The sequence below is a fragment of the Chrysemys picta genome, chromosome 7 (assembly GCF_011386835.1).
Source record: "Chrysemys picta bellii isolate R12L10 chromosome 7, ASM1138683v2, whole genome shotgun sequence".
Taxonomy (NCBI): Eukaryota; Metazoa; Chordata; order Testudines; family Emydidae; genus Chrysemys; species Chrysemys picta.
This window is the reverse complement of record NC_088797.1, coordinates 69,986,009-70,012,325: the sequence shown is the minus strand read 5'-3', so window position 1 is coordinate 70,012,325 and position 26,317 is coordinate 69,986,009. Positions and strand designations below refer to the sequence as shown.

Sequence of the window (26,317 nt, the reverse complement as noted above, 5' to 3'; positions counted from 1 at the left end):
ATGACTTCTAGGAACAACATGATGCAATTCATATCATGTATGATGCAATACCAGCTTCAGATTGCATCATTCATTGTTTTGCCTAAGAAGCAAGTACTGTCCAAACCCAGTCATAGATTTATTCATAGATCCAGTCAAAGATGTATTTTAGTCATTTCTGGTTTAAATTGAGATCCCTTCCCTTTATAACTCACTCATCCTCCGCCATTCCCAAGTCGAGGGCCGTATATACTGACCCAATAGCATATCTTGAAAACTAGAGCCAATCAACAATTTTAAGCATCATTTTTGTTCTCAGTGACCCAGAATTAGTAAAGTTTGACTATATTTATTTCAGAAGCATTTTGGCTGTAGAGCAGTGTGGCTTACCCAATGGCAGTTGTATTTATATATTTTATGGGTTGAGGGAAAGAGCCGCCATGCACACTCCCATCGCATGGTAAGGGGGTGCGGGGAGAGGAGGGTTGGATAAGGGGAAGGAGGTCCCGACAGGCAGTCAGGGGACAGGGGGCAGTTGGATGGGCGGTCAGGAGACAGGGAGCAGGGGAATTGGATGGGGGTGGGGTCCCTGGGGGTTGAGGAGTCCCGGGGGGAGGGGACGGACAGGGAGGGTTGAATGGGGGTGGGGTACTGGGGGGGCAGTTAGGGACGGAGGTCCCAGGAGGAGGCGGTCAGGGGACAAGGAATGGGGGGGGGTTGGATGGGTCGGGGGGCCTGTCAGGGGGCAGGAGCAATCAGGGGATAGGGAGATGGGGGGCGTTGGATAGGGGGTGGAGTCCCAGGAGGGGGCGGTCAGAGGACAAGGAGCAGAGGGGATTGGATGAGTTGGGGTTCTGGGGAGCAGTCAGGGGGCGGGAAGTGGGAGGGGCCGGATAGGGGGCAGGAGCCAGGCTGCTTGTGAAGGCACAGCCTTCCCTACCTGGCCCTCCATACCGTTTTGTAACCCTGATGTGGCCCTCGGGCCAAAAAGTTTGCCCACCCCTGCCGTATATGCTCCCCCTCATGGCAGGGATTCCCATTCATCTGACAGTTCGTTTCTCTGGCTATGTCTACATTTGAGCTGGGATACATGTCTCCCAGCTCACATAGAGGTACCCACGTTAGTGCCTAAAGATAGCAGCGTGTCCACAGTGGCACGGATGACAGCTTAGGCTTGCCACCCGAATAAATAGCCAGGGGGTCGGGAAGGATTGTACTCCAGGCCAAGTGGCCGATTGTGCCACCATGGACACACCGCTATGTTTAGGTGCTAGCTCAAGTAGACATCTACACAAACTGCTAATCGCACCTCCCCACATGAATAAGAACATAGAACACAAGAACAGCCATAATGAGTCAGACGAATGGTCCATCTAGCCCAATATCCGGTCTTCTGACAGTGGCCAATGCCAGGTGCCCCAGAGGAAATTAACAGAACAGGCAATCAACAAGCGATCCATCTCCTGTCGCCCACTCCCAGCTTCTGGCAAACAGGGGCTAGGGACACTCAGAGCATGGCATTGCATCCCTGCCCATCAATGGCTATCAATCCTCCATGAACTTACCTAGTTCTTTTTTTAACCCTGTTATAATTGTGGCCTTCACAACGTCCCTGGCAATGAGTTCTAGAGATTGACTATATGTTGTGTGAAGAAGTACTTCCTTTTGTTTTAAACCTGCAGCCTATTAAATTCATTTGGTGACCCGAGGGTTCTTGTGTTATGAGGAGTAAAAAATAACACTTCCTTATTTACTTTCTCCACACCAGTCATGATTTTATAGACCTCTATCATATCCCACCTTAGTCGTCCTTTTTCCAAGCTGAAAAGTCCCAGTCTTATTAATTTGTCCTCATATGGCAGATGCTCCTAATCATTTTTGTTGCCCTTTTCTGAACCTTTTCCAATTCCAATATACCTTTTTTGAGACAGGGTGACCACATCTGCACACAGTATTCAAGATGGGGGCGTACTATGGATTTATACAGAGGCAACATGATATTTTCTGTCATATTATCTATCCCTTTCTTAATGATTCCCAACATTCTGTTTACTTTTTTGACTGCCGCTGCATATTGAGTGGATGTTTTCAGAGAACTATCCACAATGACTCCAAGATCTCTTTGTTGAGTGGTAACAGCTAATTTAAACCCCATCATTTTATACGTATAGTTGGGATTATGTTTTCCAATGTGCATTACTTTGCATTTATCAACATTGAATTTTATCTGCCATTTTGTTGCCCAGTCACTCAGTTTTGAGATCCTTTTGTAGCTCTTGGCAGCCTGTCTGGGACTTAACTATCTTCAGTAGTTTTGTACCATCTGAAAATGTTGCCACTTCATTGTTTACCCCTTTTTCCAGATCATTTATGAATATGTTGAATAGAACTGGGCGCAGTACAGACCTCTGGGGGACACCACTATTCTCCTCTCTCCATTCTGAAAATTGACCATATATTCCTACCCTTTATTTCCTATCTTTTAACCAGTTACCAATCCATAAGAAAACCTTCCCTCTTATCCCATGACTGCTTACTTTGCTCAATAGCCTTTGGTGAGGGACTTCGTCAAAGGTCTGAAAATCTTTCTGAAAATCTAAATATACTATATCCACCCCGTGTCCACATGTTTGTTGGCCCTCTCTAAGAATTCTAGTAGACTGGTGAGGCATGATTTCCCTTTACAAAAACCGTATTGACTATTCCCCAACAAATTATGTTCATCTATGTGTCTGACAATTTTGTTCTTTACTATAGTTTCAACCAGTTTGCCCGGTACTGAAGTCAGGCTTACCGGCCTGTAATTGCCACGGTCACCTCTGGAGCCCCTTTTAAAAATTGGCTTCAGATTAGCTATCCTCCCGTCACTTGGTACAGAAGCTGATTTAAATGATAGGTTATATACCACAGTTAGTATTCCTGCAATTTCATATTTGAGTTCCTTCAGAACCCTTGAGTGAATGCCATCTGGTCCTGGTGAATTATTACTGTTTAGTTTATCAATTTGTTCCAAAACCTCCTCTAATGACACCTCAAACTGGGACAGTTCCTCAGATTTGTCACCTAAAAAGAATGGCTCAGGTTTGGGAATCTCCCTCACATCCTCAACCGTGAAGACCGATGCCAAGAATCATTTAGTTTCTCCATAATGGCCTTATTGTCCTTGAGTGCTCTTTTAGCATCTCGATCGTCCAATGGCCCCAGTGGTTGTTTAGCAGGCTTCCTGCTTCTGTACTTAAAATTTTTTTTTGCTATTACTTTTTGAGTCTTTGGCTAGCTGTTCTTCAAAATCTGTTTTGGACTTCCTAATTATATTTTTTACATTTCATTTGCCAGAGTTTATGCTCCTTTCTATTTTCCTCACTAGGATTTAAATTGCACTTTTTAAAGGATGCCTTTTTGCCTCTCACTGCTTCTTTTACTTTGTTGTTTAGCCACAGTGATACTTGTTTGGTTCTCTTGCTGTGTTTTTTAATTTGGGGTATACATTTAAGTTGAGCCTCTGTTATGGTGTCTTTTAAAAGTTTCCATGCAGCTTGCAGGGGATTTTACTTTTAGTGCTGTAACTTTTAGTTTTTGTTTAACTAACCTCCCAATTTTTGTGTAGTTCCCCTTTCTAAAATTAAATGCAACACGCCTAAGAAGAGCAAGTGATGTGACAACACTCTGGAGGGAATTCAGGTGAAGAGGAAACACTTTCCGCTGATTAAAAGGCACATGTATGACCTATGTAATGTTTAACAATATATTTCAACAAGGTTATTTTTATTAGCCACTCTCCTGGCCCGTACGCAACCACATGACATCACACTGTTGCTTACTGCCCAAAAGAAGTGTAGGAAAATGTGTGCATGGGGAGGGATGTAAATATGGAAGCTTATACTCCCCCCCCCCCCCCATACATACCCCTCCTGTCCTTTTAGCAGTAGTTACTGAGCAGTGAAATTGACATGTATTTCCATTGCAGCCTGCCTGTGGTTAGGTGCTGCAGGACACAGAAAGACAGTCCACCCTCCCTCCCCCGAGTTTGCAGTCCCAACCGCAGTAACCCCCCAGGCAAGCTACACCAGAAACCCTGGGTACGCTGCAGCCAAGGCGGTCGGTCTCTCACTGGTTCTGCCCCCCTACAGCTCCCCAGGCTTTCAGCGGGTGGGAGGTTCCTTCGCTTCTGGCTGCCGGGAGATCGGCCTGGGCCGGGGAACTGCAGTCGGGGCTGGGCGCGCAGTAGAGGAAGGGGGTGAGAAGCTGGGGAGGGGGAAGGGTTCCCACCCAGCCCCGTCCAGGTGCCGCAGGCGCTCCTGTGCTGCTCCCCGCCTCCGGTAACCAGACAGCAAATGTGAAAAATCGGGGGGGGGGGGGTGTCAATAGGAGTCTATATAAGATAAAGACCCAAAAATCAGGACTGTCCCTATAAAAACTGGACATCTGGTCACCCTATCCCGGCCGCTCCGCCTCGCCTGCCAGCCCGCTCCGACAACCTCAGCGCCCCCAGCCGCCTGCGCGCCTCGCCGGGCCCCGCCACCCCTGCACCCCCGGCTCCTACCTGGGGGACGCGGGGCTCTCCGGAAGCTGAGACGGCCGCTCCTCCTGTGGGCCGAGGCGCTCTAGGGGAGGAGGAGCCGCAGCTGCCGACAAGAGCTCTTCCTGCTTCCCCTCTGTGGGCTCGGCAGGGCCCGGGGCGGGGAGGAGAGTTTCACTCGCCCGCAGCAGCAATGGAAAACATGACAGCGCGCCCTGCAGCCTGGGGAAGGGCGGGGCTCTCTTATCCCAGCGGGCTGCTCCGCTCGGAAAATGCAGGTGTGGCTCGCTCCGTGCTCCGGCGAGCTCTGCTGTGCCCCAGGCGAGCGCCAGCGCCTGCTCCTCCCGCTGCCATCCAGGCAGGGCGCTCGGGGCTGCCCAGGCAGGGTCAGTGTTACAAAGGGTTTGCACGCCCGAGTGCCTGGGTGCGGCTTGAAAAATCACCGAAAATAGGCTACATAACTACGCTGTGACTTGCAAGTGGAGTCAGGGGGCCTCCCACGTACTAGGCTTCATTTCCACTGTCACTAAACCTAAAAGGAAACTGATGGAATATTTTATGCAATTTTTTTCTTGCAACATCGTTTTGACTAACTCTCAGCTGATTGAACCCTCCCCAGCCTCGGTGAAGTCACCCTGAGGTTGCACAGGCTATAGGTCAGACCAAAGTATTTGGTCAGGCTTTTTGATAGCCCTCTAGAAGTTGAGAACCCAGTCCCTCCCTCACTAAGTCACCACTCCACTCCTATCCTTTCACACACACAATAATAATTATTCTTTATAGTGCCATGGATCAGGACTCCATTCTACTAAGCTCTGTACAAGCACGGAACAAAGATTGGCCCTGCTCCAAAGAGATTGGTACATAGAAGTAATGGTGCAGTAGCCTCATATTGCTGGGAGCTATATTAACTGTACCACTTAGGCACATATGGACCAAGGGGAATGTGGAAGCATCATGTGATAGGAGCAGTATGGCTTAGGAGGTATGTACTGTAGTAACTGGGCTGCAGTATCAAAATCACTGCTCCAGAGACCAGGAGATGAAGCTAAGTAGCTGGCAGAGTGAAAAGGAGGCATATGTTTGCACAATGGCAGAGAGCAAAGAAAAGCAAAGGTCAGGGACCTTTGGGGAAACAAGAATCCCAAAACACAGAGGGTACAGACTCTAGGGAGAGTAAGTAAGTTAGAGGACAGACTGGGTGTTATGAACATGGAGAGCAAGGTAACTAAGCCAACAGGCCATTCTAGGGTTGGTTTAAATATTCAGTGCAACATGTGGCTCTAGATATAACCAAATAATAATACTTAGCTCTTATATATTATTTTTCATCAGTAGATCTCACAGCACTTTAACAAAGATGAGCAAGACTGATCTCATAGAAATCCAAATATTTAGAAAGTCATACCAAAAAAATAAATAACGCAGAGAATTCTCCAGTTAAAATTTCTTTTGTCAAAGTCCCAGTTTAGGTAACATTGCTGACTAGAGGTAGGAGAGAGTCCCTGCACTCTGGGTGAAATTCAACCTTTCTGCATATTACTAGCAAAAAATAAAATAAATTAAAAACACCAAAAGACACCAACTCAAAGTCTCAGTTGTAAAGTTAAAGTCAAACCATCCAGAGTTAGAGTTTCAACCTTAACTCTGCCCCCCCTTATATATATGCACAAAAATGGGTTATTTCACGGAGGGTGAAATTCATCTTTGTGCAGTGGGCTCATCCATGCCACTTATGCTACATAGTTGGGCTGTACTGGTCGGAGCTGTGGGAGGAGTTTGTGCACAGCAGAGCCTTTGCCTGTGGAGAAGTTTCTTCTGCTGGCCCAAATGAGGAGTAAGGCTTATCAGAAGGGCCACAGTGTCAACAGTTGTGTGAGGTGTTATCACTGAGGAGTAAGTGGTGTGGTGATACTATGACCAATAGACCAGCCTATGAACTAGAGCTGCAGCCATGGAGGTGCTACACTGCAGGGCTGTGCTGTGGGCCGCATTTGGCCACCCATCCACTCTTCACAATGTGGCTAACATGTATTCATGTCATCCAATGTGAGCCTACATTGAATGTGCAATGATTCCACACACAACATCTATGATGAAGTTAAAGACCACTGGGAGACTGGTGGTAAGCTTTTAGCATGAGTATAGGAACTTCTATTGGGTTTTTTTATATGATTTCTCTGTAATGCTTTAATCATAAGAATAAAGTGTTTACTTATAAAGAGCTGTGTGGTAACTTGTGATTTCTGGCAATTATAGCTGTTCATAGCTTTCAAAGAGAAAGCAAAGCACAGAGTCTGGCAGTCTGGCTTGCTGGGGATATCACAATGTACGCAAGGAACTGCGCTGCCTGAAAAAAACCCAGTGAGGAGTGAGAGAGACATGAGACGAGAGGAGACAACTGAGGAGCCAGAAGCTTAGAGTGGTGCCCTTTGTTGGAACACAGAAGGGGAAATACAGGTGTGGTTACCCTGAACTGTGGCAGATGCTATGGTAACACAAATAATAATGAGCTACATAGCATTTATGCTGAATGACACCACATGCCACAATGCCCAGTTGTCATAGAAGATTGAACACAGAAGGGCTAAGTTAAGGTTACTGTAAGAAAGTCTCGTTTCATTTGATCCTCCTTTTCCACAGAAGAAGAGACTGAGTATGGAACACTTCTCAGGCCTAATGCTCGCTTCCCCTCCTTTTTCATTGGAAGTCATTTTGAGCAGAGCCCGACAAATCTGAAAAAAGAAAATGTAGGTCAATGGTCCTGGTCTTAGTCCAGTTCCTACATCACAGTGTCCAATAATCTTGGGGTATGTCTACACTACAAAATTTGGTCCAATTTATAGAAGTCGATTTTTTTAGGAAGCGATTTTGTAGAGTTGATTGTGTGTGTCCCCACTAAGCGCATTAAGTCGGCGGAGTGCGTCCACAGTACTGAGGCTAGCGTCGACTTTCGGAGCGTTGCACTGTGGGTAGCTATCCCACAGTTCCCGCAGTCTCCGCCACCCAATGGAATTCTGGGTTGAGCTCCCACTGCCTGATGGGGCAAAAACATTGTCGCGGGTGGTTTTGGGTACATGTCGTCAGTCGCCCCTCCCTCCAGGAAAGCAACGGCAGACAATCGTTTCGCACCTTTTTTCCCATGCAGACACAATACCACGGCAAGTGTACAGCCCATTCACTCAGCCGCCACTGTTGTGTCTTGGGTGCTGCTGGCAGCAGATGGTACAATAGGGCTGAAAACCATCATCATGCTTCCGCTGCCACTCTGCTCTCCTGCTCTGGCAGCTGACGGTACAATAGGGCTGCAAACCATCGTCACGCTTCCACTGCCACTCTGCTCTCCTGCAGACGCCATACCACGGCAATCATGGAGCCCACTCAGATCACTGCGGCAGTTATGAGAACCGTAAACTCCTCGCACATTATCCTGCAGTATATGCAGAACCAGAACCTGCAAAAGCAGGCGAGGAGGTGACAGCAGCGCGGTGATGAGGACATGAACACAGACTTATCTCAAAGCATGGGCCCTGACAATTTGGACATCATGGTGGTAATGGGGCAGGTTCATGCTGTGGAACGCCGATTCTGGGCCCGGGAAACAAGCACAGACTGGTGGGACCGCATAGTGTTGCAGGTCTGGGATGATTCCCAGTGGCTGCGAAACTTTCGCATGCGTAAGGGCACTTTCATGGAACTTTGTGACTCGCTTTCCCCTGCCATGAAGCACAAGAATACGAAGATGAGAGCAGCCCTCACAGTTCACAGGTGAGTGGCGATAGCCCTCTGGAAGCTTGCAACTCCAGATAGCTACCAGTCAGTCTGTAATCAATTTGGAGTGGGCAAATCTACTGTGGGGGCTGCTGTGATGCAAGTAGACAAAGCAATCCCTGAGGTGCTGCCACCAAAGGTAGTGACTCTCGGAAATGTGCAGGTCATAGTAGATGGCATTGCTGCAATGGGATTCCCTAACTGTGGTGGGGCGATAGATGGAACCCATATCCCTATCTTGGGACCAGAGCACCAAGGCAGCCAGTACATAAACCGAAAGGAGTACTTTTCAATGGTGCTGCAAGCACTGATGGATCACAAGGGATGTTTCACCAACATCAACATGGAATGGCCGGGAAAGGTACATGACGCTCACACCTTCAGGAACTCTGGTCTGTCTGAACAGCTGCAGCAAGGGACTTACTTTCCAGACCAGAAAATAACCACTGGGGATGTTGAAATGCCTATAGTTATCCTTGGGGACTCAGCCTACCCCTTAATGCCATGGCTCATGAAGGCATACAAGGCACCCTGGAAAGTCAGGAGCTGTTCAACTATAGGCTGAGCAAGTGCAGAATGGTGGTAGAATGTGCATTTGGACGTTTAAAAGCGCGCAAGCGCAGTTTACTGACTCGGTTAGACCTCAGCGAAACCAATATTTCCATCATTACTACTGCTTGCTGTGTGTGCCACAATATCTGTGAGAGTAAGGGGGAGATGTTTATGGCGGGGTGGGAGGTTGAGGCACATCGCCTGGCCGCTGATTACACGCAGCCTGACACCAGGGTGGTTAGAAGAGCACAGCAGGGTGCACTGCGCATCAGAGAAGCTTTGAAAACCAGTTTCATGACTGGCCAGGCTACGGTGTGAAAGTTCTGTTTGTTTCTCCTTGATGAAAACCTGGCCCCTTGGTTCACTCTACTTCCCTGTAAGCCAACCGCCCTCCCCTCTCCCCTTCGATCACCGCTTGCAGAGGCAATAAAGTCATTGTTGTTTCAAATTCATGCATTCTTTATTAATTAGTCACAGAAATAGGGGGATAACTGCCAAGGTAGCCCGAGAGGGGTGGTGGAGGAGGGAAGCACCAGGTGGGGTGGTTGAAGAAGGTGGGGGGGAAGGACAAGGCCACACTGCACTTTAAACTTATTGAATGCCAGCCTTCTGTTGCTTGAGCAGTCTTCTGGGGTTGAGTGGTTGGGTGGCCGAAGGGGGCCCCCACCCCATTCTTGGATGTCTGGGTGAGGAGGCTATGGAACTTGGGGAGGAGGGCAAGCGGTTACACAGGGGCTGCAGCGGCAGTCTGTGCTCCTGCTGCCTTTCCTGCAGCTCCGCCAGACGCCGGAGCATATCGGTTTGATCCCCCAGTTGCCTCAGCATTGCATCCTGTCTCCTCTCATTGCGCTGCCGCCACCTCTCATCTCGCTCATCCCTCCTGTCCTTGCGTTCATTTTCTGCTTTCCTGGACTCTGACATTGTTTGCCTCCACGCATTCTGCTGAGCTCTTTCAGTGCAGGAGGACTGCATGAGCTCAGAGAACATTTCATCACAAGTGCATTTTTTTCACCTTCTTATTTGCGCTAGCCTCTGGGCCGGAGATGATAGTGGTAGCATTGAAACATTTGCAGTTGTGGGAGGAAAAAAGGGAGAGTTGGGTTGACTATTTAAAATGGGTTGGCCAGTTAGAAGGAGGGGCTAAGGTTTTCAGGTTAATGTGCAGCACAAACCCAACTAACCCCCCCCACACACATACACACCCCCAATTCTCTGGGATGATCACTTCACCCCTCCCCCCACTGCGTGGCTAACAGCGGGGATGATTTCTTTTCAGCCACAGGCACACAGCTCAGCAGGAAGGACAACTTCTGGATGTCCCTTTAATAAAATTCCCCTATTTCTACCAGGTGACCATGAATGATATCACTCTCCTGAGGATAACAGAGAGAGATAAAGAACGGATGATGCTTGACTGCATTTCAGTAGCTTTACTACATCCCAAGTCTTCAGAGCAAATTAATCATTAAACACACTTGCTTTTAAACCATGTATTATATTTACGAAGGTACACTCACAAGAGGGGCCTTCTCCGCCTTCAAGGTCCGGGAGCCCGGGTTGGGAGGGTAATGTCTCCAGGGTAATAAACGGTTCCTGGCTGTTGGGGAGAATGGTTTCTCCGCTTGCCTGCTGTGCGCTATCATCTTCCTCGTGCCCAAAATCCTCATCCCTGTTGCTTGAGACTCCCTTGCAGGAGTCCACATACAGGGTTGGGTAGTTGTAGGGGCACCCCCTAGAATTACATGCAGCTCATGATAGAAGCGGCATGTCTGGGGGTCTGAACCGGACCTCTTTGGTTTTTTGGTAGGCTTGCCTGAGCTCCTTAAGTTTCACACAGCACTGCTGCTGGTCCCTGCTATAGCCTCTGTCCTTCATGCCCATGGAAATTTTTTCAAATATTTTGGCATTTTGTCTTTTGGAACAGAGTTCTGATAGCATGGATTCATCTCCCCATACAGCGATCAGATCCAGTACCTCCCATTTGGTCCATGCTGGAGCTCTTTTGCGATTCTGGGACTCCATGGTCACCTCTGCTGATGAGCTCTGCCTGGTCACCTGTGCTGATCAGGTTGCCACGCTGGCCAAACAGGAAATAAAATTCAAAAGTTCGCGGGGCTTTTCCTGTCTACCCGGCCAGTGCATCTGAGTTGAGAGTGCTGTCCAGAGTGGTCACAATGGAGCACTCTGGGATAGCTCCCAGAGGCCAATACTGTTGAATTGCGTCCACACTACCCCCAAATTCAACCCGGCGATGTCGATTTCAGCGCTAATCCCCTCATCGGGGAGGAGTACAGAAATTGATTTGAAGACCCCTTTAAGTCGACAAAAATGGCTTTGTCTTGTGGACGGGTGCAGGGTTAAATTGATCTAATGCTGCTAAATTCGACCTAAACTCGTAGTGTAGACCAGGGCTAACTGGCATCCTCCTGACAAGGATTGAATGGGCATGCAGACTGAGGCCTCGTCCACTTGAGAAAGTTTGATTTAAACTAGTCTTTAAGCCAGTGCAACCCCTTGTGAACACTCTTATTCCAGTTTAAGAAGTGACTTATTTTGGTTTAGCTTAATCCTGTTCCCAACTGACTAAAGCTAATCCACTATAAACCAATCTTAAACCACAGTAAGAGTTTCCACACATGGCTTTGCACTGGTTTAAAATCATACTAAGTTAAACTGGTGCAACTTCCCTTATGTAGACAAGATCTAGCTACCACCACACCCAGACTGTCAAACTTCAGGTATGTTGGCCAGGCAATAGGAGGCAGCTTGCAGAAGTGCATTCGGTACTGTATCTGTTCCAAGCCCAGTCCCTCTTGCCTTGAAATCAATGGCAAATTTCCATTGACTTAATTAGGAGTATGATTTGGCAGTCCTCGTGGATAGAGAGAGGGATTCAGTCTCTAAGGTTGTCCATCAGTCAACTCTCACTAGCACAATATTCACAAACAGGAACTGGGGCGGCTGTGGCAGTCTGTGGAATAATTCTGGACAAGGAAACCATTGTAGGACGAGCTCACTGACTGCCCTTTCATACAGGCAGGGAGGGAGGCATTTGGTTAATGCACTGCATTTCTGGACGTCTCCCCACAGGAATGCTACCCTCAGAGTACAGGCTCCTTAGGTAGCTTTGATATAAAATTGTCCCTTGTATAACTGTAACTCATTGGCTCTGCCATTTGGAGCTGCTGCACTACAGTGTTCATTTTCTTTTTCTAGCTAGTTTATTTGCTGGCTATAGCAACATTTGGAGACGGGGGCCATTAAACTACCTAAGGGGCTTGTAAGAGCTGCATGGTGAGTTTGAACCAATTGGTAAACAGTAACAATGAGATTTTCTCATTGTGCTGGAGATACGGGAAGCACAATGCTACTAGAGCCTTGTGAGATGCAGCACAGTTACGGCCAGATCCAGAGTCCAGTGAAGTCAGTAGGAATCTCACCATTGAACCTGTAAGGATGTTTGCGATTTTACCCCCAAGTTTGGTTTGAAACAAGTAGGTCTAAGGTCTGAACGTAGCCCCAAAACAGAAAGAGCTCAGTTGAAAGCATGGTTAGATTAAAGCAAAGGCCATATTGGCTTGTGGCTCGGGCCCCAGATCTTGGAGTCAGTCTGAGTATAGAGCAGCTAAGTTTTTTAATACTCAAAAAGCAGTATGTTACCTTCCTGTTGTGTTGTATACAGTTCAGGGTAGTGAAGCTCTGGCTTTTCATTCTGTGGGTCACTTAGTAAGGATTGGCTCCTCCACCTCAACTTCAACTGATACTACTCAAACTCCTTGTTGTATGATCCTTAAAATACTTCACTCAGCAGACTACCAGGATAGAATTTGACAGCCCACAGCAAATCCAATGAGCTGTCTGTACATGTCCCCCCTCCCCTGCTCCTCCTTCTTCTTCCCTAGCTCTCAGATCCAAATGTCACATCAATAAACAGCCCATGAACGGTAACTACCTATCAATGAACAGCCCTTGATTTTCTCCTGATCTAGAGAAAAAACCCAAAATACTAAAGATGAATTACTCCTGGGGGATTTCTGCATCACTGCGCCTGTGCAGAATTCATGTTGCCCACAGATTTCTTTGTTTCCCCATGGAAAAATGACTTCTGATGGGGAAGCAAAGGGAAGCCACAAGAGTGGTCACGTGCCCCTCCCTGGCAGTGCAGGCAGGTCAGTTTGGGTGCCTGGAGCAGCTGGTAGAAACATAAATCACCGCCAGGGGGAGGGATGTTGGGAAGTCGTGCATGTGAGAGAGCGACATTTGGTCCCTCTTGCTTGCTATTGTAGCACGCTCAGCTTGGTGGGGCAGGGTTTCAGAGTGTTTCTGAGGAGGTAGGAGTAGGGCAGGCTCTGTCCCCTCAGGCAGAACAGAATGTATACTCCTGGGGGAATTCTGCACCACTGCGCCATGCAGAATTTTGCAGAAAGTAACGTGCATGCAGAATTTCCTTTCCCTCACAGAAATGGGCTGCAATGCTGCTAGCTGCCACTAGAGACCACTGGACCCAGCAGAGTCCAGCTCACATATAGAAGACACTGTCTGGGGGAGAGAGACAGAGCTAGAAGGTTCCTGGCAGCTGTAGATCCCAGCGTGCCCTGAGGGAAGGAGAGGATGGAATAAACAGCACAAGGTGTAAGGCAGGTCCAGGACTTGTTACAAGGTGTTTTGCTATGACAAGGGCTATAAGATCTTTAATGACCAGAAGTAATCAGGATCATCATTTTTAAATGTCATCTGGAACACGGCAATTCCAGCAGCCTATTGTCCCCTAACATTATGCCAGGGTATTGGTTCAATACGGATACAAAGGGAAGAGTCCCAACCTACTGAATCAGAGACACCATTTCCTGCTGCACCTGCATTTTTCTGGAAGCTCCCCCAACCTTAATCTCCAGCCTTATTCCTTCCCCTCACCAGACCATGCCCTTGTGCGTATGCATGCTGGGATTAGGAATGGGAAACTGCTAGGTAACAGTAGTAGCAGCATATCACACACACCTGTGATTTCACAGCTAGGCCTGGTCTACACTATGACTTTAATTCGGATTTAGCAGCGTTAAATCGAATTAACCCTGCACCCGTCCACACAACGAAGCCATTTATTTCAAAATAAAGGGCTCTTAAAATCGATTTCTGTACTCCACCCCAACAAGCGGAGTAGCGCCAAAATTGATATTGTCATTTCGAATTAGGGTTAGTGTGGCCGCAATTCGATGGTATTGGCCTCCAGGAGCTGTCCCACAGTGCACCATTGTGACCGCTTTGGACAGCAATCTGAACTCGGATGCACTGGCCAGGTAGACAGGAAAAGCCCCACGAACATTTGAATTTCATTTCCTGTTTGCCCAACGTGGAGAGCACAGGTGACCACAGATAGCTCAGCTCATCAGCACAAGTAACCATGCAGGCCGATAATTGAAAAAGAGCACCAGCATGGACCGTACGGGAGGTACTGGATCTGATCGCTATATGGGGAGAGGATTCAGTGCTAGCAGAACTTCGTTTGAAAAGACAAAATGCCAAAACTTTTGAAAAAATCTCCAAGGGCATGATGGAGAGAGGCCACAATAGGGACTCAGATCAGTGCCGCGTGAAAGTCAAGGAGCTCAGACAAGCCTATCAAAAAACAAAGGTCGCTCCGGGTCAGAGCCGCGGACATGCCGCTTCTACGCCGAGCTGCATGCAGTTCTAGGGGGGGCCACCACCACTACCCCACCTCTGACCGTGGATTCCGAGGCGGGGATAATCTCATCAGCTACACCTGAGGATTCTGCTGATGGGGAAGAGGAGGAGGAGGAGGAGGAAGAGGACGATCTTGCAGAGAGCACCCAGCACTCCGTTCTCCCCAACAGCCAGGATCTTTTTCTCAGCCTGACTGAAGTACCCTCCCAACCCTCCCAAGCCAGTATCCAAGACCATGACCCCATGGGAGGGACCTCAGGTGAGTTTACCTTTTAAAATATAAAACTTGTTTTAAAAGCAAACATTTTTTAATGATTACTTTGCCCTGAGGACTTGGGATGCATTTGCGGCCAGTACAGCTACTGGAAAAGTCTGTTAACGTGTCTGGGGATGGAGCGGAAATCCTCCAGGGACATCTCCGTGAAGCTCTCCTGGAGGTACTCCAAAAGCCTTGCCACAAGGTTTCTGGGCAGTGCAGCCTTATTCTGTCCTCCATGGTAGGACACTTGACCACGCCATGCTTGCAGCAAGTAATCTGGTATCATTGCATGACAAAGCCTGGCAGCGTATGGTCCCGGAGTTTGCTGGCATTCAAGCAACATCCGTTCTTTATCTCGCTGTGTAGTCCTCAGGAGAGTGATATCGCTCATGGTAACCTGGTTGAAATACGGGAACTTAATTAAGGGGACAGAGGTGGCCGTTCCTACTGGGCTGTTTGCCTGTGGCTGAAAAGAAATCCTTCCCTGCAGTTAGCCAAGCACGGGGGGGGGGGGGGGGGGGGGCGGGGGAATTGGCCCTGAGCTTTTCGTGTTTGGCTAGCAGGGATCTTCCCTGTTACCAGCCACGCAGTGGGGGAGGATACAGCGATCATCTCAGATAATTCATGGCGGGAGGGGAGGCAGGAGGTTAGTTTGGTTTCTGCAGGGATCTTCCCTGATACCAGCCACGTGGTGTAGGGAGGGATAAAGCGATACGCCCAGAGAATTGGATGGGGGGGGGTTAGTTTGTTTTCTGCTGGTGAAGGTTAACAGGAAAACTGCAGCAGTCAACGAGCTTTGCTTGGTATGTGGGAAAGGAGGGCGCAGAAGCCGAAAGACAATGGCTTACCATGGCCGCATGCAAGCTGAATTCTGTTGCCCGGACCTGCGTCTGTGATCTCTAACACCAAAGCCACAGGCACTCAATATTAAGATAGAAAATGCGACCTTGTACTGAAATCACATGTGCTATGTAATGTGAATAGTGTTATTCACCATGAAAGAGTATAAGCATTGTTCTGTAAAATGTATCATTTTAAAAACTTCTCTCCTTTTTTTCAACCCTCCCTCCAGCAGCTGCAAATTTTTCAAGCCTCCCTCCTCCGTCCCAAAGGCTATCTTAGATAAAGCGGTGGAGAAAGAGGACGCGAGACGAGATGTTCACGGAAATAATGGAATGCACCCGCAATGAAAGAGCTCATTTGAATGAGTGGAAGGACATGGTATCTAAATTTAGGAAAGATGCCAGTGAACGTGAGGTCATGAGGGACGCTCGAGATCAAAGGTGGCAGGCGGCAACGCTGGGGCTGCTGCGTGATCAAACGGACATGCTCCGGCGTCTGGTGGAGCTTCAGGAACGGCAGCAGGATAACAGACTGCCGCTACAGCCGCTGTATAACCTCCCTCCCCCCTCACCATGTTCCATATTCTCCTCACCCAGACGTGTAAGAATGCAGTGCACCCTCCCACTCTACCCCAGTGGACAGCCCAACCAAAAGGCTGTCATTATATTGAATTTTTTCAGTGGCCTTTTATTTCCCTCCTATTCTCCTCCCAAACCTCACCCAGATTACCTTGTTGGTTCTCTCCCTATGTTTATAATCAATTAATAAAGAATACATGAGTTTTAAATGATAGTGACTTTATTTCCTTTGAAAGCAAGCTGGGGGAAAGGGGAGGGTGGGTTCCTTACAGAGAATGAGTCAATAAAGGGGGCGGGTTTTCATGAAGGAGAAACAAACAGAAATTTCACACTGTAGCCTGGCCAGTCATGAAACTGGTTTTCAAAGCTTCTCTGATGCACAACGCTTCCTGGTGTGCTCTTCTAATAGCCCTGGTGTCTGGCTGCGCGTAATCAGCAGCCAGGCGATTTGCCTCAGCCTCCCACCCCGCCATAAAGGTCTCCCCCTTACTTTCACAGAGATTGTGGAGCACACAGCAAGCAGAAATAAAAATGGGGATATTGGTTTGGCTGAGGTCTGAGCGAGTCAGTAACGATCGCCAGCGACCTTTTAAATGGCCAAATGCACATTCTACCACCATTCTGCACTTGCTCAGCCTGTAGTTGAACAGCTCCTCACTCCTGTCCAGGCTGCCTGTGTATGGCTTCATGAGCCATGGCATTAAGGGGTAGGCTGGGTCCCCAAGAATAACTATTGGCATTTCAACATCCCCAACGGTTATTTTCTGGTCCAGGAAGTAAGTCCCTTGCTGCAGCCATTTAAACAGATTAGTGTTCCTGAAGACGCGAGCGTCATGAACCCTTCCCGGCCAGCCCACGTTGATGTTGGTGAAACGTCCCTTGTGATCCACAAGTGCTTGCAGCACCATTGAAAAGTACCCCTTGCGGTTTATGTACTGGGTACCCTGGTGCTCCGGTGCCAAGATAGGGATATGGATTCCATCTATCGCCCCACCACAGTTAGGGAATCCCATTGCAGCAAAGCCATCCACTATGACCTGCACATTTCCCAGAGTCACTACCTTTCGTAGCAGCACCTCAGTGATTGCTTTGGCTACTTGCATCACAGCAGCCCCCACAGTAGATTTGCCCACTCCAAATTGATTCCCAACTGACCAGTAGCTGTCTGGCGTTGCAAGCTTCTACAGGGCTATTGCCACTCGCTTCTCAACTGTGAGGGCTGCTCTCATCTTGGTATTCTGGCGCTTCAGGGCAGGGGAAAGCAAGTCACAAAGTTCCAAGAAAGTGCCCTTATACATGCGAAAGTTTCGCAGCCACTGGGAATCGTCCCACACCTGCAACACTATGCGGTCCCACTAGTCTGTGCTTGTTTCCCGGGCCCAGAATCGACGTTCCACGGCTATAACCTGTCCCATTAACAGCATGATCTCCAAAGCACCGGGGCCCGCGGTTTGATAGAATTCCATGTCCATATTCTCATCACTCTCGCCGCCGCACTGCCGTAGCCTACTCCTCGCCGCCTGTTTTTGCAGGTTCTGGTTCAGCATAAACTGCACGATAACGCATGAGGTGTTCACAACGTTCATGACTGCTGTCTTGAGCTGAGCGGGCTCCATGCTTGCCATGGGATGGCGTCTGCACTGTTCACCCAGGAAAAAGGCGCGAAACGGTTGTCTGCCGTTGCTTCCCTGGAGACGGGGGAGGATGTACCCAGAACCACCCGCGACAATGTTTTTGGCCCCATCAGGCATTTGGATCTCAACCCAGAATTCCAATTGGTGGAGGAGACTGCCGGAACTATGGGATAGCTTTGGGATAGATACCCACAGTGCAGTGATCCAGAAATCGACGCTAGCCCCGGTACATGGACGCACACCACCGAATTAATGTGCTTAGTGTGGCCACATACATTCGACTTTATATAATCTGTTTCCAAAATTCAAATTATATAAATTCGGATTAATCCCATAGTGTAGACATACCCCTAGTGTCTTCCTTCCTTTTTCCATGGAGGCATACACTGCTTTCACTTGCCTACATTTTGCAGCACTTTCACTTGTCCTGCTGCACATTCAGATGCTGAAAAGCTCAAAGATAAACGCAACAATTTACTCATTCAAATTAAAACAAAACCCACCACAAAATAGAATTAAAAGGCTTGAGAATTCTGGGCCATTGTCAATAAATCCAGGAGCTACACAAGGTATGTCTGAGAGAGGAAGGCTGTATCTAGGGGTTAGAACACCAACCGAGGACACAGGAGATCTAGATTCCAGTCCCTGCTTTGCCAAAGACTTTCTGTGAGACCTTATGCAGGTAATTTTGCCTCTCTGTGCCATTGTTTTATCAATACAGATAACAGTACTTCCCCCTTCCTTACAGGGCTGTTGGGAGGATAAATACCTGGAAGACTGTGCAGTGCTCAGATACTATGGTAACAGGGGCAAGGTCCATACCTAATAGTTTTAGAGAGTTGTATAGTAAACATTCTTATAGAACAGGAGCCATGAAAGCTTCCTAAAAGTGGGGGGCCACCAGTGCCAGAACTGTGACCCTGCCCCCACGCTGCCCCTTCCCCCAAGGCCCCGCCTCCTGCTCTGCCCACTTTCCCCCACTGCTCGCCCTTAAGGCCAGTAAGAAAAGTAATGGAGCCATGGCCTCCTGGGTCCCCCCATTCCAGTGCCCTGTTATAGAATTCTTGCTGCAAAGCCTTATTCTGCACCAGGGCCGGCTCTAGGATTTTTGCCGCCCAAAGCAAAAACAATTTTGGCCGCTTGAGAGCCTGGGAGGGAGGGCGAGTAGCGGCGCGTGAATCAGCTGTTTCGCGCGCCGTGGCAGCAGCAGCGGAGGTGAGCTAGGGCGGCCGGGGCACATTTTTAGGGGCGGCATTCTGGCGCCGGCCATGCCGCCCCTAAAAATGTGCCGCCCCAAGCACCAGCTTGTTTTGCTGGTGCCTAGAGCCGGCCCTGTTCTGCACATACATTAGCTTTCTCTCCAAACAGGCAATCACACATGAGGCTTTGGCCTCCAGGGCTGTCATTCTGGCGTCTTTCACCATTACTAAATTCACTCAAATATTAGGAAAGGAGCTAATTAGACACTTCAATTTATGCAGCATATATATGTAAAAAAAAAATCTATCTTTCTGTGAGAAGCAGATTAAGGTTCTTGAAGTTAATTCATTAAGGTGTAACAGATGGAATTGCTGCCTGCTTCCATTTAATTAATATGAACATCTCCATTCAAAATCATATTTTATTCAAATATTCAAATTACAATGGGGTTGCGCAGTGTTTTACTACCTTACCGGACATAATCCAGCTTTTGCTGCAGACTTCACACTCAGCATCATACACTATCCCTAGAAGGGACTGGCTCAGCCCTCTGCAGTTTTGATTGCTCTATAATTTCCCTTAACAAGCTGCCAGCTGAACTTTTCCTGTTATTGCTCCTTATGCAACTCACTTGGCTCTTCTGCCTAAGGCCATAGGTTCTGCATAATCACATTCAGTCCTGAAATCTAATCTAGTTACATTTGTAACCCTATTATCTGTTTTATCCCAATCCCTTCCTTGCACCCCACATATCTCATGCTGGGGGGCTAGGAAGGGATTTGGATAATTCAGTGGTTAGGATATTTGAACAGAGGACTGTCCAGCCAGGACTGTGAAGAGGCTGAGCCCCCCGCCATAGGGGTGGCCTCCTGCTGCTGAATAGTTCCTGAGGCAGTGCAGGGAACCCTCTGCAGCCCCACGTCCCTGTCTGACGCAAGGTTCAGGGAAAGCTGTGGTCTTGGGGGGGCAGAGCAGAGTCCTGGCCAGGGGTCTCTTTCCTGCTTTGCCCCACACCTTGCGCCTGCAGAGATTGGGTATAACTGAGTGAAGGGGGCTGAGCAGAGACCTCCCATCAAACTGCAAAGGGGAGGAAGGCATGGAGGCGGGGGAGGCTCAATGGCTCCTGCCGTCTTGATTATCTGGAGTCCAAATTAGTCAATAAAATCCATGTCCCCCAACCTAGTTGGATAATTGAGAGTATACTGTGCCTTTAATTTTCAAATTGCACTGTGCAATTTTTGGGGGGTAAATGGTCAGGTGAGTATAGTAGAAGGACCAGGCTGGTACTGGCCCAAATGCCCAGCCATTTCTACAGATTTTATATTGGCAATTCATGCAATTTTATCAGGAGTCTCGTGATAGTTGGTGTTTTTCTTAAAGCCCCAACTCCTGGAGTCTCCTGATGGAAGCTGAAAATTTCAGCTTCCATTTTAAAACAGAAGTTTCTAATTCCAGAGGCAACCTTGCCCAAAGTATAAAGAACCTCAAATTTATTATTTTTAAAAATCTCATGCACTTGGGGGGCCTGACTTGAGTGCTTGGGGTTGACAGTACTGGATGCAGAAGTAGTCATTAGAGGACCTTCAACTGATCACATTTATCTGAATGGGGTGTTAACCCTGAAGGCTAATGTTAGTCTATCTTTCAATATTGTTAACTATTTTATTGCCATCATTTTAACCAAAATGCTACCCCAGGTTTGTGGGTGGGGCTTGGGTTTAATGGTTGGAGTTTAACTAGAAGATTAAACCCTTTTCCCCATCTGACTCTTAGATACGGATAGTGAACTGACCTCCAAGCACCTCTTGCCATCTTATCATACAATAAGGATTTTAAGAATCGGGTCAAGAGTTGAGCACAGGATTTCCTGTTCTTCAGTGAACCACTCCCAGGGCTGTGCATGGAATGTGGGAGTCTGCTTGTGCTTTGCTGAACTGTAGCATTAGGTTCAACAGCCTTGCAAGTTCAGGAACAGGATATTTCACCAGCAGCAGGTTGCTGGAAAGGAATGTGCTGAGCAAAAAGGAAGACACTTTTCCCCAGCACCTTCCCTATGTCAGCATGAATCTCTGCTGAAGCGGAAGTAGGGCATGCTGCTCTAGGCTGATAGCAGGTAGCTCTGGCAACTGTATTAGATTTCCTCCTGTCACATAAAAATTTCTCCACAACCTATAGTAAAGGTGCATGCTGTTTACTATTGGCATGGGAAAAGCCATGCATATTTTAAAAAAAAAACTGGACTAAAGGGTAAAATATTATTCAAACCAGCTGTTGTGCAACTTGTGATGCCCTCAGTTTACCCTATGTTACACTCAATCTGATCCCGGAAGGTTTTGAGGGCCTCACTGACCTCAATAGGAGTTGAGGGTGCTCAGCACCTTGCAGAACCGTGCCCTTAAATTACAGCCAGATGTAGCTGTAGTAGGCATATTTCTATGGGCACAATACCAGAAACAATTTAGAGTACGTTTTATTTCCACAAAAGTAGCACACTGTTCCCATAACTTGGCTCTGACTCTCTGGAAGAGTCCTTGCCACATTCAAAGGAAAACGGTGGCATTTTCCATGCAGCTCCCCAAAAGCCTCTTCACCCACCTACTCTACTCCAAGACTCACGCTAAGCAAGGAAACCATTGCCTTTCATATTATCACGTTGTACCCAGCTAGCTGCGCTAGCATTAATCTAATGAATCAGTTATGCATCTATAGCTGATATGCTACTGCTTAACAGTGAGTTGTCTTTCTAGAGCAGTGTTTCCCAAACTTGGGATGCCACTTGTGGGGAAAGCCCCTGGTGGGCCGGGCCGGTTTGTTTACTTGCTGCGTTCGCAGGTCCGGCCGATCGCGGCTCCCAGTGGCCGCGGTTCGCTGCTCCAGGCCAATGGGGGCTGCTGGAAGTGGCGCGGGCTGAGGGACGTACTGGCCGCCGCTTCCAGCAGCCCCCAGTGGCCTGGAGCAGTGAACCACGGCCACGGGGAGCCGCAATCGGCCGGACCTGCGGACGCGGCAGGTAAACAAACCGGCCCGGCCCAGCCCGCCAGGGGCTTTCCCTACACAAGCGGCGTCCCAAGTTTGGGAAACACTGTTCTAGAAAAAATCTTAGTTGAGAATCACAAGGTGCGTTAGAGCCATTACTTCATGTCTGAGGCACAGAGCTGAAGAGACTTAAAGCCATTGAGCCTAGTTAAGCTCAATCAATTTTAAAACTGGTGGGAGACAAAGTGTAGGCCTGGATTTAGATGGTTTAATGCAGCATGGCTCATTTTTACTAAACCAATTTTAAATACCCATGTGTGTATATATATACACTAGGACTTGAAGCCAGTTCATGAAAAACAAATCAGGCTGCCTTAAACCAGATCTTCACTGAAGCTCTAAATGGTTTAAACCAGTTTAGAACCAGGTAGAAAGTTTCCTCATTGAGTCAGTGGCAGATCACCCCTGAGTTTCTCTACTCAACTCTACCTACTTGATAACAATCTGTCCTTCTATCCTGGCACAGGACAATCACTGAATGACAACCATCACCAGGGGGGAAAGATACAATGGAAATATCTAAGGGCTTGTCTACAAACAGAAGTTATGGTACATAATTTCTAGTTAAAGTAGTACAGCTTTTATACAGGTATGAAAGTGCTTATACCAGTATAGATTATTCCCATAGGGAAAGGGGAATAAGTTATACCAATACAAGGCACCTTTAGTCTGATATAACTGCATGTACACTAGTTATTTTACTGGTATAACTATTCTGGTAAAAAGCGAAGTCACACTCCTAACCAATATAGCTATACTGGTAAAACTTTTAAGTGTAGACGTAAAGCTTTAAAGTGAAAATAGCTAGATTCACTGATTGTATCATGTGTCCATAGGGCCGTACTGTTGTTACTTTATGTACCTATTGTACTTCAGTACTTATAAGGCACTTTCAGAGTCTGCTCCTTTTGCTCTAGTTTGCATGAGTATAAGGACTTGTCTTTGTCAGACTTTTGTTTACCTCTTGTTAAAAAACCTAGATCCAACATGTGGGGAGTGTCCACATTAGCCTATACAAACATGTTATGTAAGTACTTCATGTTGGCAATCAATTGAGTCTAGTGCAGCCATACCCCAAGGGCTTGTCTACACTGCAAAGTTGTCGACAAAACTTTTGTCTTTAACGGGTACTTAAAAAAGCCCTCCCCTCCCCCCACAAAAGACAAAAGTTTTGCGGAGGCAAGTGGCAGTGTGAATACAGCTTCCTGCCGACAAAGCTAACGCCACTCATGGGGCTGGACGTATTTTGTCGTCAAAAGTGCCAACAAAGTACCGAAAAAGAGTGTCGACACAGCTTTGTCGCTAAAAGCTGTGTGGTATAGACATGCCCTTAGACAAGTGTTAACAGGCTGAGTGATGGTCTAGTGACAGTTGTTACACATATCCACCAGGCTCTGTTCTAGACCTGGTAATGCACAGCATAAATCGCTCCTGTGCCTCTGGGGCAGGTTGGTAGAAAGTTAGGTCGTAATACAACACAACCTTGATCAGTTAACTCACAAGCTGGGGAGCATAACTTCACAATCAGAATAAACCTGGCAGCTGGTTGTGTTTAAACTTAGGATTCCAACAGGGTTTACACATTAATATCACATCAGCTCCTAATGGGACTCTAAATTGTGTTTGTACAGGAGCTGATTTTCCTAGTGAGGAAACTCTGGTTGAACATTCCAAGCATATTATGTTGTTGGGAACTTGCATACTCCATCTACAGGTCAGAAGCTGGATTGTATCTTGGAAGATCTTTGTGCTAGCAATAGTAAAGCAGATAAAAGCATTGGGGTCAGTCAGCAGAGGAAGCAATTCCCATTAGTTTGTGCTCAGATAACAGAAGATATAATAGGTGTCAGAAAACCAAGACTGGTGAAAGAGGGGAATAAATTCTTCATCCTTTTGCTATTGGTCTTGGTTGCTGTGTTTTAGTAGCAGAGGAGTAAAGCGACAAGTTTTTAAAGGTACAGTTAAGGTCAGAAAGATGACTGTAAAAATAGCACCTTCTTACTGAACAGATTTTCTCCCTGTGTGTGGATTCTGAATCAATCATACGTGCTTATTGTCCTGACAAAAATAAGTTTCAGTACTTTTTAACTGTGGTTAGCACATCAGACCCTAGATAGCTGTGGGAGAGGGAGCTGGATTCCATTGTGGTTGTAGCACCACCTGCAGAAATGCTAACTATGGGTCTGATCACAGAAGTTGTTTTCCTGGCAATGTTGTGTGAACTGGAAAGAGCCCAAGTTGACTTTCAGGTACCAGGGTGGGAGTTGTAGAGCTGGCCAAAAAAAGTCACTATCATTTGTAAGCTGAGTGAACTCATTATGGAATTACTGAGACGCAACAAACATGGCACCCCATAGTGTCTTTTTTTCTTGAAAGCAGAGAATAACTTTAAAAACCTCATCAGAGGAATTCTGTTGGGTGATCCAGTTACAACAGTTGCTTCCTGAAATGCTGAAAATTCTCTTGGGGCACAGATGGAAAGCCAGTCACACCTTAACAAGGTGTCTTTGGTATTAGTGATAAAAGTGAGTTTGCTGGAAGCTGGAAACCAAGGCGGTAGCATGCGACATGGTGCAAAGTGAAGTGCTGAGCCACAACCTATCATGAGTTTTAATGAGCAGTGAATGACTGTTCTTTAACACTGTGTCCTCTTTACCCACCGATGCAGCAGATTTTAGAGGCAGAAATATACTTTAGTGCATCCTAAAAGGAATTTCTTTCAATCTTGTTCTAGTACAAAAGGAGTCACTTTCATCCTTTTAAAAAAACAGGAGTACTTGTGGCACCTTAGAGACTCACAAATTTATTAGAGCATATGCATCCGAAGAAGTGGGCTGTAGTCCACGAAAGCTTATGCTCTAATAAATTTGTTAGTCTCTAAGGTGCCACAAGTACTCCTGTTCTTTTTGCGGATACAGACTAACATGGCTGCTACTCTGAAACCTTTCATCCTTTTGTTTCTTGTCCAAGAAGTGTTTGCTGCTAAATTAGGTAAAAAGGACAAAGTGGATGATGTATTATCCTCTTCCTGAATCTGTTGATCTATCTATATATTTTAATAAACTGTGATTAAGAAACTTGACACAGGAAATCTGTGTTCTATTCCCACCTCTGCCATCAGCCTCCTGTGTGACCGTGGGCATGTCACTTAATCTTTGCCTCAGAATAGGGATAATGCTTCCTTTCCTCCATCCTTCTTGTGGCTTGTCTATTAAGATTATAAACTGTTTAGGACAGCAGCTGTCTCTCTACACTGCAGCTGTAAGCATGCTTCCTAGCTTGGGGAGACAGACGCACGCTTGCTCTGCCCAAGCTACCACACTAGAAGTAGTGTGGTAGCTTGTGATAGCCCAGGCAGCAACTTGGGTTAGCCGTCTGAGTACAAACCCATCCGGGTACATATGCAGGCAGCTAGCCCAAGCCACTGCCCATGCTAGTCCTGGTTCCATAGCTAATTTTAGCAGCTAATTTAGCACAGAGCTAGCAACTGTCTGTCTACTCACATTAGGAAGCCTGCTTCCAGCTGCAGTGTTAAATGCACCCTCTGTGTACATCACAGCACATGCAGCACCTGGAATAGTGGGGCGCCTGGTTTCTACTGCAATGCAAATAAATATAGTTCATCTTATGGACCAAAAAGTCCCTTTCTCTGGCATTACTAAAAATAACTGATAACATGCGTATCTGAAACCCCCTTTTACTTTTGTTTATAAGTAAACCCCTTTTTACCTATATCTTTATGTTCTGCCGGAGCTCAAATGTGAGATAAAGTCCCCAAAACAGAACTCCTAAGAAACATCAGAGGGCAGAAAGTTTGAAATGATCCAGAATCAATTTCTGTGGTATTGGAATAAACAAATTTCTTCAGTCTCGATTTAATAAGTCAGCATTTCTGCTGTCACTGTTGATAGTAATGAGAGGAAGAGACAGCAGCAGTTATCTATGGAAAGGAGGTAAATCTGGATCTAAAATTAAGGAATTCCCCTAACAAACAGTTGAGCTGGTTAGTTTGTTACAATAATAAATGTACTGCAATAACGGAACTGAAGAAGTAGGGAGCCCCCTGGTGGTCAGAGGTATTGATTTATTCAAGTGCATAATCTCCAAATGTAAGGCAAAATTTTGCCCTCCTCTGTGAGCTGCAGATTGCAGCATGGGTTTCTCTTGTACATCCTACACTCACGACTCATGCAGAGTTTCCTTTGACATTAAGGAGTTTTGCGCAAAGAGCCAGGGCAGAATGTGCAATACAAAGAGACAGTCA

The 26,317-nt window shown here is 47.1% G+C and overlaps 1 protein-coding gene across 3 annotated transcripts in view; it reads right to left on the bottom strand.

Annotated features, from left to right (window-relative positions):
• ANXA11 (annexin A11) overlaps positions 1 to 26,317 on the bottom strand; it is a 137,943-nt gene that overhangs the window by 65,747 nt on the left and 45,879 nt on the right. The window contains exon 1 of one of the 3 annotated variants that reach the window (XM_008170532.4): positions 4,523 to 5,134. The exons of the other annotated variants lie outside the window; for them this stretch is intronic. The gene's annotated coding sequence lies outside the window, so the exon portion shown is untranslated. Of the gene's footprint in view, positions 1 to 4,522; positions 5,135 to 26,317 lie in introns of those variants that run through there. 3 annotated transcript variants of the gene reach the window in all.